The 9,916-nt window shown below is 31.3% G+C and overlaps 1 pseudogene; it reads left to right on the top strand.

Annotated features, from left to right (window-relative positions):
• The first annotated feature begins 6,079 nt into the window (after nucleotides 1–6,079).
• LOC118603376 lies at nucleotides 6,080–6,198 on the top strand (annotated as a pseudogene).
• The last annotated feature ends 3,718 nt before the right edge of the window (nucleotides 6,199–9,916 follow it).

The raw sequence follows: 9,916 nt of genomic DNA, 5'->3' as shown, positions 1-9,916 counted from the left end.
TCTCAACATCTCTTTTTTATTAAGAAGCCAAATACTTGCACATGATAAAAATTCAACCAAAGTCAAATCTCCTCTGTCATCATATATTCGACCCACTTTACCTTGAGCTATCTCCCTCCTTCCCTCTCTACTTTTTGGGTGAACACACAATGCAGATACAGATGATGCAGTATTGAATTATACACTTGAAATCTATACAATTTCATTAACCAGTGTCACTCCAATAAATTCAATCTAAAAAAAATTCAACCAGACTTCTTCCTCCTGGAGGTGGAGATAAATTCCTCCCCATTGCCTGTGATTTGGACTTTGCAACTTGTTTCTAAGGAATAGAGTATTAAAGGAAATAGTAATGTCATATTAATATCATATACACAGTGATGTGGTGTGATGAGAAGGGCACTTCATTCCTATGGCATTATTCCTCCATCTTAAAAAAATGTCTAGTCATGAAACGAGAAATAAACAAACCCTAAGTGATGGACATTCTGCAAAATACCTGACAAGTTTACTCTTCAAAAGTGCCATGGTCATTAAAAATAAGGGAACACTGAAAACACAAATTGGAGAAAAGAGAAGATATATAAAAACTAAATACAATATAGTATCCTGGGTTGAATCCCAGTACAGAAAACAGACATGTGGGGGAAACTGATCAAATTCAAATAAGGCCTGTAGATTAGTTAATAGTGTTGTACTAATGTTAATCTTTTAGTTTTGACCAATGAACCAAGTTTATGGAAGATGTTAAAATTAGGGGAACCTGGATTGAATATAAAAAGGAATTCTTACCATCTTTGTGACTTTTTTATAAATAAAAAATAATTTCAAAATTAAAAATGTTCTAAGCAAAAAAATTCAATCAGTATGAAATTATAAATAATGAAAAGTAGATTTCCCTCTCAATACTGACCTCCATTACCCATTTCTTTGATCAGAAGCAACTATTATTGATTTCTTATATATCCTTACAGAAACATTCTAATAATGAATTTTACATATATAAATTTATGAAATTTTCTTTTTATAAAATAGATGCAGCTATGTTGTGTGATGTGAATGTAATGCTCCTTGCTTTGATTTTTTAAATAAACTTTAAAATTGCTAAACATCACAAGTCAGAGAGATCTAGTGACAGGATTAAATTTACATGACTCTGACTTGAAACTTAGTGCTTTATTCTACAGAGCCTTGATTTGATTCTCTTTTCTTGAACTTCATCTTGTTGGCATCTGAAATTCATTATGGTCTCAAAGGACAATAGATTCAAGAGAGGTCAGGCCCCCATGGGAAAGAGAAAGAAAAGGAGCTAAGGTGAGCCCTTCAACTTGTCCCCGGACAAAAAAAAAAGGCACAGCTGGAAATAACTCTCCTAATCAGGACGGGGAGCATGGCCAACCCAAGTGGTGTATTCACTCACACCTGAGAGAAGGCATCGTGACCTGGTTTCAGGTCCAGCCATTAAAAATTCAACCAGAAAAGAGAATAAGATTTCCTTGGTTCCTCTTCTGGTTTTTCTGACAATAGAGCTAGAGCTCTTCGAATACTCAAGGACATGCATGAAACATGGGTGTCAGGCAGAACTGAACAAAGCAAATCTTCTACTGGGTACAGGTAAGGCTCCTTACCAAGAGCCAGATCAGCCAAAGGTTCCTCTCCAGGTCCAGTTGCTTGACTGGATAAGGTTAGGCAAGGGTTTAGTGAGACACCTAATTCAATTCCTCTGTCCACATTGAAAAATCTCAACAGTTTTTCTCTCTTTTTTGGGTCTCAGTTTCCCTTTTCTATGTCATAAGTAAGCTCCGAGATCACAAAAAGATTGAGATTACCAAGGTTATTTTCCAATTCTGTCCTCTGAAGTTTTATGGGTCAGGACACTTCCAGGCCCTCCAGCCTCAATGGGATATATATTTTCTCTACCTTTTGACTTTCCTCCAATTAACTGAGGGAAGACTTGCCTCTGTGGAAGACTTATGAGGAAGAGCACATCAGAGTACACTGTTTCTTTAGGACAATTCTATGAAAGCAGAAGGCCTGGGAAAGTCAGTCAAATGAATAGCAAAGGGCTGTTCTTGCAGAAATTCTGGAGGAAATGGTAAGGAGCCTGTGAGCCAGCCTTGGGCCACAGGTTCTGTGATGTCTTTGCCCATTGAACCAGGGTGAGATCTCTTCTTCCCCAGTAGTTTCTAGAAGTTCTATGGGAAATCTCAACAGGTTCTTTCATTTCTCTTCCCTCTTCCTTCCTGATATCTTTCCACCAGCATCCAACCAACACTTTGTACAACCCTTTGTACTGACACTGAGCTTCTAATGACAGTAGAATTCTGATGGAAGGAAGAACAGTCATTGAGGAAAGTAAGAACTCTAATGATGAATGGAAACTTTAGGTAGAATGAACTCTGTCAAATTCATGTGTTTATTCATGTAATCAGTCATCCCAAACACATATTTTTAGCTTATCTAGATGGACACTAGGTTTCCTTCTATAACGATAATTGAAATAGTTCATACTCTGAAGGAATCTACAGACTGAAATGTAAATACATAATTATATCAGATTAATTTAAATGTTTTTAAAGAATATAGGAAAATAGAGAAGATGATTGATCCTATCTGGAAGTATTACATGAGAGGCAGAGCTGAGTTTTGAGGATCAGAAGGAAGAAGGCAGCCAGGTGGAAGAGAGGGTGGATGTAGGAGAGACAGTATCACATACAAAGGCATAGAGACACAAAAGGATTGAGTTATTCAATAAATAGTAGAAGCTCAACACTGAGACAGAGGAGGGAGATATGGAGGGAGTAGACCAAAGATGACATTTAAGATGTAGGTTATGTTCATTTTTTTATGCCTTGTTAAAAACCTTAGTGTTGTTTTTATTCTTTCTGATTATGGTTTTACATGGAGGCTCTGTTATTTACTCTTCATATTATTACAAAGTTTCTTAACTACCAAATTATCTGCTTTAAGTTTCTGTTTATTTATCTCTAATATGGAGAGGATAGTGTTGACATTTAAGTCATAGAGTTGTCGTGAGAAGAAAATGAGAACGAGTGTAAAACACAAAGCATAACTCTATTATATACTCAGTAAATATTGCCAGCTTCATCATCATTATGATGATATTTTCACTTTGAATGTTTTTATTGCTATTATGTAAGAAATGGAGCTCACAGTAGAAAATTTGGAAATCCAGGAAAATAAGAAAAATAAATCGCCTCCTTTTCACAATCTGAAATAGATCAATTTTGAATGTTGCATTTACCCTTTCAGCCTTTTTATACAGATATATATTTACAGAAGTGGTAATTTATCATATATATGCAGTGTTAGGTTCTTATTTTTTCATCTAATATTATATGGTGATTATTAAGCTACAGCATTAAATGTTCTTCAAAAATTACTTAAATGATTGCATGGCATTTCCTTAAATGTATTCTTTATCATTGAATTATTCATTTATACACCATCAGATATTAAAACATAAAATAATCTATTAATGATTATTTTCAAATTATCACTATAACCCTTAGCACTGAACAAAGTTACACATAAAATCATTGCCTCCATCCCTTTTATCAGAAAGAGTTCTTGTATCGAAATGTATGAACATTAAAAGATCCTCAGACAATTGTACCAAATTGATTTTCAGAGAAATTATATTAATTTACACAGTCTTAAATAAAGTAAGATATTGCTTTGTACACAGTCCCTTACTAGCACTGAATATTTCAAATTTGATGAAGAAATTAATTTCTATGTAGATAATTTTTTATTTTATTACTAGCAAAATAGAATAATTTTCATATGCTTACTGACCATTGGCACCTTTTGATAAAATAAGTCTTTGTGTCTTCTAGTTTTCTTTTGGGGAGATCATGTCTATAAAAGTAATTTTGGCTTATTCTATATCAGATAAATAAATACTTTTTATTATTTGTTGCCATTATTGCAGATATCTTCCCTAGTCTGTCATTTGCCTTTCTCTTTTGTTTATTGATTGTGTTATGTTGTATTTTACTCTTAATAATATCCATTAATTTGTTCTTCAAAAAAAAACAATACTGTGAATAATGTAAAAAATACAAACTGTAAAGAAGGAATTTAAAACACTTGGAATTGAACCACTAAGATATTAACAAAGGAATAGAGCTCATGATTTTCTCTACATATAAATATAATACATATATAAATTTCTTTAAATAAATGTCTTACATTAAACACACTATTTTATAACCTACTTTATCACCATAACAAAACTTATTGAATATTTTCTCATGTCATTTGATATTCTTATACTTCTAAATTATTTCATAGCATTTCATAGCATAGATATAACACAATTTATTTTACCAATCTACTATTTTTATATACTTAGATTTTCCTTTATTTTTTGTTTTAATTACTGTGTTATGAATAAAATCTGCACATAATCTAGAATTGAAGATACGGAATTGCTAGTTCAAAGAGTCTCTCTCTGATACATTCTGTGAAATCTACTTATCATTTGGAACTACACTGTTTGAATGTTTATTTTCTTTCACTTTTACCCAAAATAAATACTATCATTTTTAAATTTTTTAGAGAAAATTAATCTCTTTTTAAAAATTATATTTATTTACTGATGACTTTTAACTTTTTTCTCTTTTTTCTGGCATTTGATTTACGATGATGTGAATTATCTAATTATCTAATTTTTTTCTTGGGTAATCTATAACACTTTCTTGACATTTATCTTGTAAATATTATCTCCATTTGGAATGTGTCTTTTAATTTCTATGTCAGGCTTTTAATGTTCAAACTAATTGTTCTGTGTTCAAATCATTGAATATTTTCTTTTTTGGATTATGCTTTAGAATATATGCTAAGAAAAACCTTTAGAAAGCTAAATAAATATTAACCTATACTTTATTCAAATTCAACTAGAGCTTTGTATTTACATTTAAACTGTTATCCAGATTGTATATATTAGGTTGTATTGTTTAAGGTGAAAAAGTAACATTTATTTCCCCTCAAATTGCCCCAGAGCTGTTTACTAAATTCCTCTTATGAATGTACTGCTCCTGAGCTTCATTCTGTTTCAATTATTTGCCTAAACCTCAATTCTTCCAAGCACGTACAAATAGACATAATAAAATGTTTTAATATTATTAGAGAATATAATAAAATATTATGAGATAATATAAAATGTTTTAATATCTGATGGTGTATATATTTCTTGCTCTACTCTTCTTGTTTTTGAAGTTACATCAAATTTACTTATTGATTTGTTAGTAATTGATATCTTTATAATATCTTTATTTTTATAAAAATAATATGGTAGTCAATTTGTCAAAGACATTTTTCTAACAATATATAAATATACTACATTCTATAAGAATGTGTCTATTTTTAACATGCTTATTCTAAAATATTTTGTATTTTATTGATATAGCAAAACTTTTTCCCTATGAATATTGGAAAACTAGTTATTTGATATATCTATTCTATAATTGGCCAACTCATGAACTTTTTAGTATTAATAACTTTTCATCTTCTTGAAATGATGTTATCTTTTTCTTACCAATGTTTATACTCTATTTTCCTAGTCTTAATGCAATGGCCAAAAATCTCCAAAACTTATTGTGAATCTCAAGTGGGAGTTTCTAGATGGGCTTCAGGAGACTTCCTCCAAAATACATGCAAATTATGGATATTTTTTGGAGATTCCATATTTTTGTGAGATTCTCAAAAGACTGTATAACTCCTCAAATTTAAGACCCCTGCTCTAATTTTTTACATGTAGGTATAGTGTTGGCTATTATTTAACGTAGATATTCAGGTTGTATTAAGAAAGTAGTCTTCTATTTCTGATTGACTAAAACTTTGACATTTTTAAAAATCAGAAATAAATATTAAATTGCATAAAATACGTTTTCAGGATCTACTGAGATTAACAGTTTAAAAATTGAATCATTAGTAGAGTGAACCATATTAACTGTGTACCATATCTGCATTCTTGAAATAAATTCTACTTTTGCATAATGCATTAATGAGATATAGTTTTGGATTTATTATACTAGAATTAAATTTTATTTTGGTCTACAGCCATACTTCCCGAAACAAGCCTGATCCCGTCCGATCTCAGAAGCTAAGCAGGGTCAGGCCTGGTTAGAACTTGGATGGGAGACCACCTAGGAAGACCAGGTGCTATAGGCATAAAACATAAAGGATGTAAGCTGACAAGGTCCTTGCAATCTGTAAGGTCAACCAAGGGTTACCTTGCTTAAAAAAATAAAATAAAAATAAATAAATAAATTTTATTTCAACTCTTTGCATCTATATTCACAAGTGAAGTTATTCCATTGAGGTTTTTACATGCATTACATTTTCAAATTCTGAAAAAAACTATATTATTGTCACAATTACACATTATAAATAATTTTATTAACATTTTTTAAAATTAATATTTGCATGATGTATTTTTTCTAATTTTACTTTAAAATTACCTATGTAATTATGTTTGCTGTGAGTTTCTTGTAAACAACATATAGTTGGGTCCTATTTTTTAACCCATTTTGCCAATCTCTCTTCTTTAATTATGCATTTAGAACATTCGCATTTAATGTAATTATAGATATGTTAGAGTAGAGCTTAAGTCTGTCATTTTATTTTTTTTTCTGTTTTCTCCTTCATTTCTCTGCTTTTTTTTCTTTCCTTTCTTCAAGTTACTTGAACATTTTTATTATTCCATTTTGATTTATCTGTAGTGTTTTTGAATATATCTCTGTGTATAATTGTTTTAGTGACTACTATAGGTATTACATTATATATACATAACTTATCTCAGTCTACTGATGAAGTCATTTTACCAGTTTAAGTACATTATAGAAAACTTACCTTCCTTTATATTCCTTTGCCTCTCCTGTTTATAATTCTCTTAAATATTTCTTCTACATACCTTTAAAACCATATTAGACAGTATTATAAATTTGTCTCAACTACTAATCATAACTTAGAAAACAAAAGGGGAAGAAAAGTCAATAGTATCTACCCATATTTTTGGTTACTATTTTACCAGGACATTTTGAATACAAAGTATTATGAAACTCTGAATCTTCTTTGAGCCTTCTGTTTTAGCTGGCTTTCTTTAACATTGCCCATGCATGGAAAGGAGGTGGGAGCACCATCTCATTGCTGCCAGGTGGTGGGCTTCATCATTACTTTGCAGGGAGGAAAGTCCTGGCTCCCTACTAGGTCTTCTCTAATACCACCCCAGCAGATGAATTAGAGAACCTATTACAGCTGCTGACAGTAGAAGTCTGTTTCCCACTCAGACTTTGCTGCTGTGACTTGGGGTCAGGCCACAGTTTTTTATTTAGTGTTTAGCTGGAGGTAGATGAGTTATTGTCTAAAAGTCTTGCAAGACTGGCTCTTTCTGGGTCTTTCGGCTGATTAGAGTAGGCTTTTTCTTCGAGATTTTTTATTTCTGTGCCTCTTAGCATTTCAATGTTGCTCCAAGTCTGGGATATATGAGGCAAAAAGAAAAGCCAGCAAACTAATCATCACAATCTTGGGTTCTAAGGTACGTAGCTGGTCTACCTTCTTCCCTCCATCTTTCAGAACCTTACATTTTTTATATATATATAATGTCTAGAGTTTTTGGTTATACTTAGTGGAAAGAATAAAGAAAAGTACATCTACCCCATCTTCCTCGAAACAGAAGTTCTCTGATTTATTTTTTCCTTTCCTCTAGAGTTTTTAAAATGTTTTGTTTTGCTTTCATCATTTTCTAGGCTGGTTACCAAATAGAATTCTTCCCTATCTTCAAAATGAAAAAAAACAATATTTCATTAATATAAAGTTAAATGTTTGTGTAAATTATTTTTAAAAATTTATTTTGTAGTTAGGGATTCTTTCAATTCAAAAGTCATGTCTTCCTTTAGCTCAGAGATGTTTATTCTTTCCTTGGTACTTCTTTAAATTGTCTTTCTTCCCTCCCTTTTGTTATGTCATTCTGGAATTGCCATTTATTTGATTTTATTTCCTATATTTTACTTCACCCTCTCCTCATTATTTTTATCTTTTCATAATTTTTCTCAGTAATTTGAGGATAATTTCTCAATTTGTATTCTAATCCACTAATTCAGTTTTCTTAAGTTTCTAGCAATGTGTTCCACAACTTTTACTACAGTAATGATGACCCCTCGCCTCTACCTCAGGTGGCCTTTTCTGACCAAAGACTGTCATTTTCATGACAACTTATTTAATATTCAACATAATATAGGGCTTTGCTGAGAGTTTATATTGAAAACAATTCACTGTCTTTTTAGTTCCTTCTAGCCTCTTTTTTTGAGAAGGGGAGCAACTGTTCCGATGTCTTATATTCATCCCATTAATCTAAACTATTGTATATATCTTCCAAGACTTTTTCTGTTTGCTTATTCTGAAAGACAAATTTGACTTGTTAAGATAGTGGAGACTTTCTAATTGAGAATCTCTGTTTGGTGCATCATTGATCCTTTTTTAAAAAAAATTTGTATTTTTTTTTTTGAAGTTGAGCTCAAAATTGTAGGCATGGCTTTATTCAATTTTTCGTGCTTTAAAGAAATCTTAAATCAGTCTGATCACTATCGTTTGGTAAGAATGATTTTATTTTCCTGCATAGATTTTTTGGAGTTTTACATGTAACCTCGAAATTCAAATCATTCACCATGACCTGACTAATATTAGCCTCTCTACTGCTTGAAAATGGATTGTAAGTGAAAAAAATACCGAAGGGTAAGCATACCATCCGGTCTTCTTGATCCCAGATATTCAGCTTTGATCCCTCCCTGTTCCCATCCTATTCCATCCATGCTCACAACAATATCAGAGTGATCTTTCTATATGGCATATATGACATGGTCACTCCTTAGCTTCAAATATTCAGGTGTCTCTCTTTATAGAATAAAGTTCAAATTCCTTCCTACAGAAGTCTATTGTAATAACATACCCAAAACAATGACCACATCCTTGTTTTTCTTTCACTTTGTGTCAATTCTGGTTTTTACTACTCCTAATAATGTTTTTGTTTTTGTTATTAAGCTAGTATTTTTCTTACAATAGTTCCCTAGCCATATCCAATTCTTTTATTTATTTATTCCAGCCTCTTGGCCAGTATTATTTTCCAACTTCATCCCATAATTTCTCCATTAGAATTTAATATTCTAGATTACCAAGATAACAAGAAAAAAAGAGCTTCTTGATTATCATTTGCAAATTAGAAACAAATATCACAAAATGGGGAACCAGTTAAGAACTCCCAAACATTTTTTTCCAGTTTCATTAAGATACAATTGTCATATATCACTATATAAGTTTAAGGTATACAGGATAGGGGTTTGACTTACATATATTGCAAAATGATTATCTCAGTAAGTTTAGTTAGCATTCATCATCTCATACAGATACAATAGAAAGAAAAATTTTTAAAAGTTTGTCATGAGAACTCTTAAGATTTATTCTTTATCCCCCAATTATTTGAGAAATAATTGACATATACATCACTATAAGTTTAAGGCATACGATATAATGGTTTGAGTCACATATATTGTGTAATGATTACCACAATATAGTTTGTTAACATCTTTAATCTCGCATCAATACAATAAAAAGAAAAAAAATTTTCTCTTTGGGATAAGAACTCTTAGGATCTACTGTTAACTTTCCTGTATCTCATAGAGCATTGTTAACTATAGTTACAATGTTCTATATTACATCTCTGGTACTTATTGGAAACTAGTAATTTATACTTTTGACCACTATCCTTCAATGCTACCCCCACCCTCCATCTCTAGTAACCATAAATCGAATCTCTTTTTCTATAAGTTTGCTTCGTTATTTTTTTTCCTGTTTTGTTTGTTTTATTGATTAGGCAGTATTACTCTTTTTCTGT

This window comes from Rousettus aegyptiacus, unplaced genomic scaffold (genome assembly GCF_014176215.1).
Source record: "Rousettus aegyptiacus isolate mRouAeg1 unplaced genomic scaffold, mRouAeg1.p scaffold_m13_p_5, whole genome shotgun sequence".
Taxonomy (NCBI): domain Eukaryota; kingdom Metazoa; phylum Chordata; class Mammalia; order Chiroptera; family Pteropodidae; genus Rousettus; species Rousettus aegyptiacus.
The sequence above is the reverse complement of the archived record's forward strand: the minus strand, read 5'-3'. Positions and strand labels throughout refer to the sequence as shown.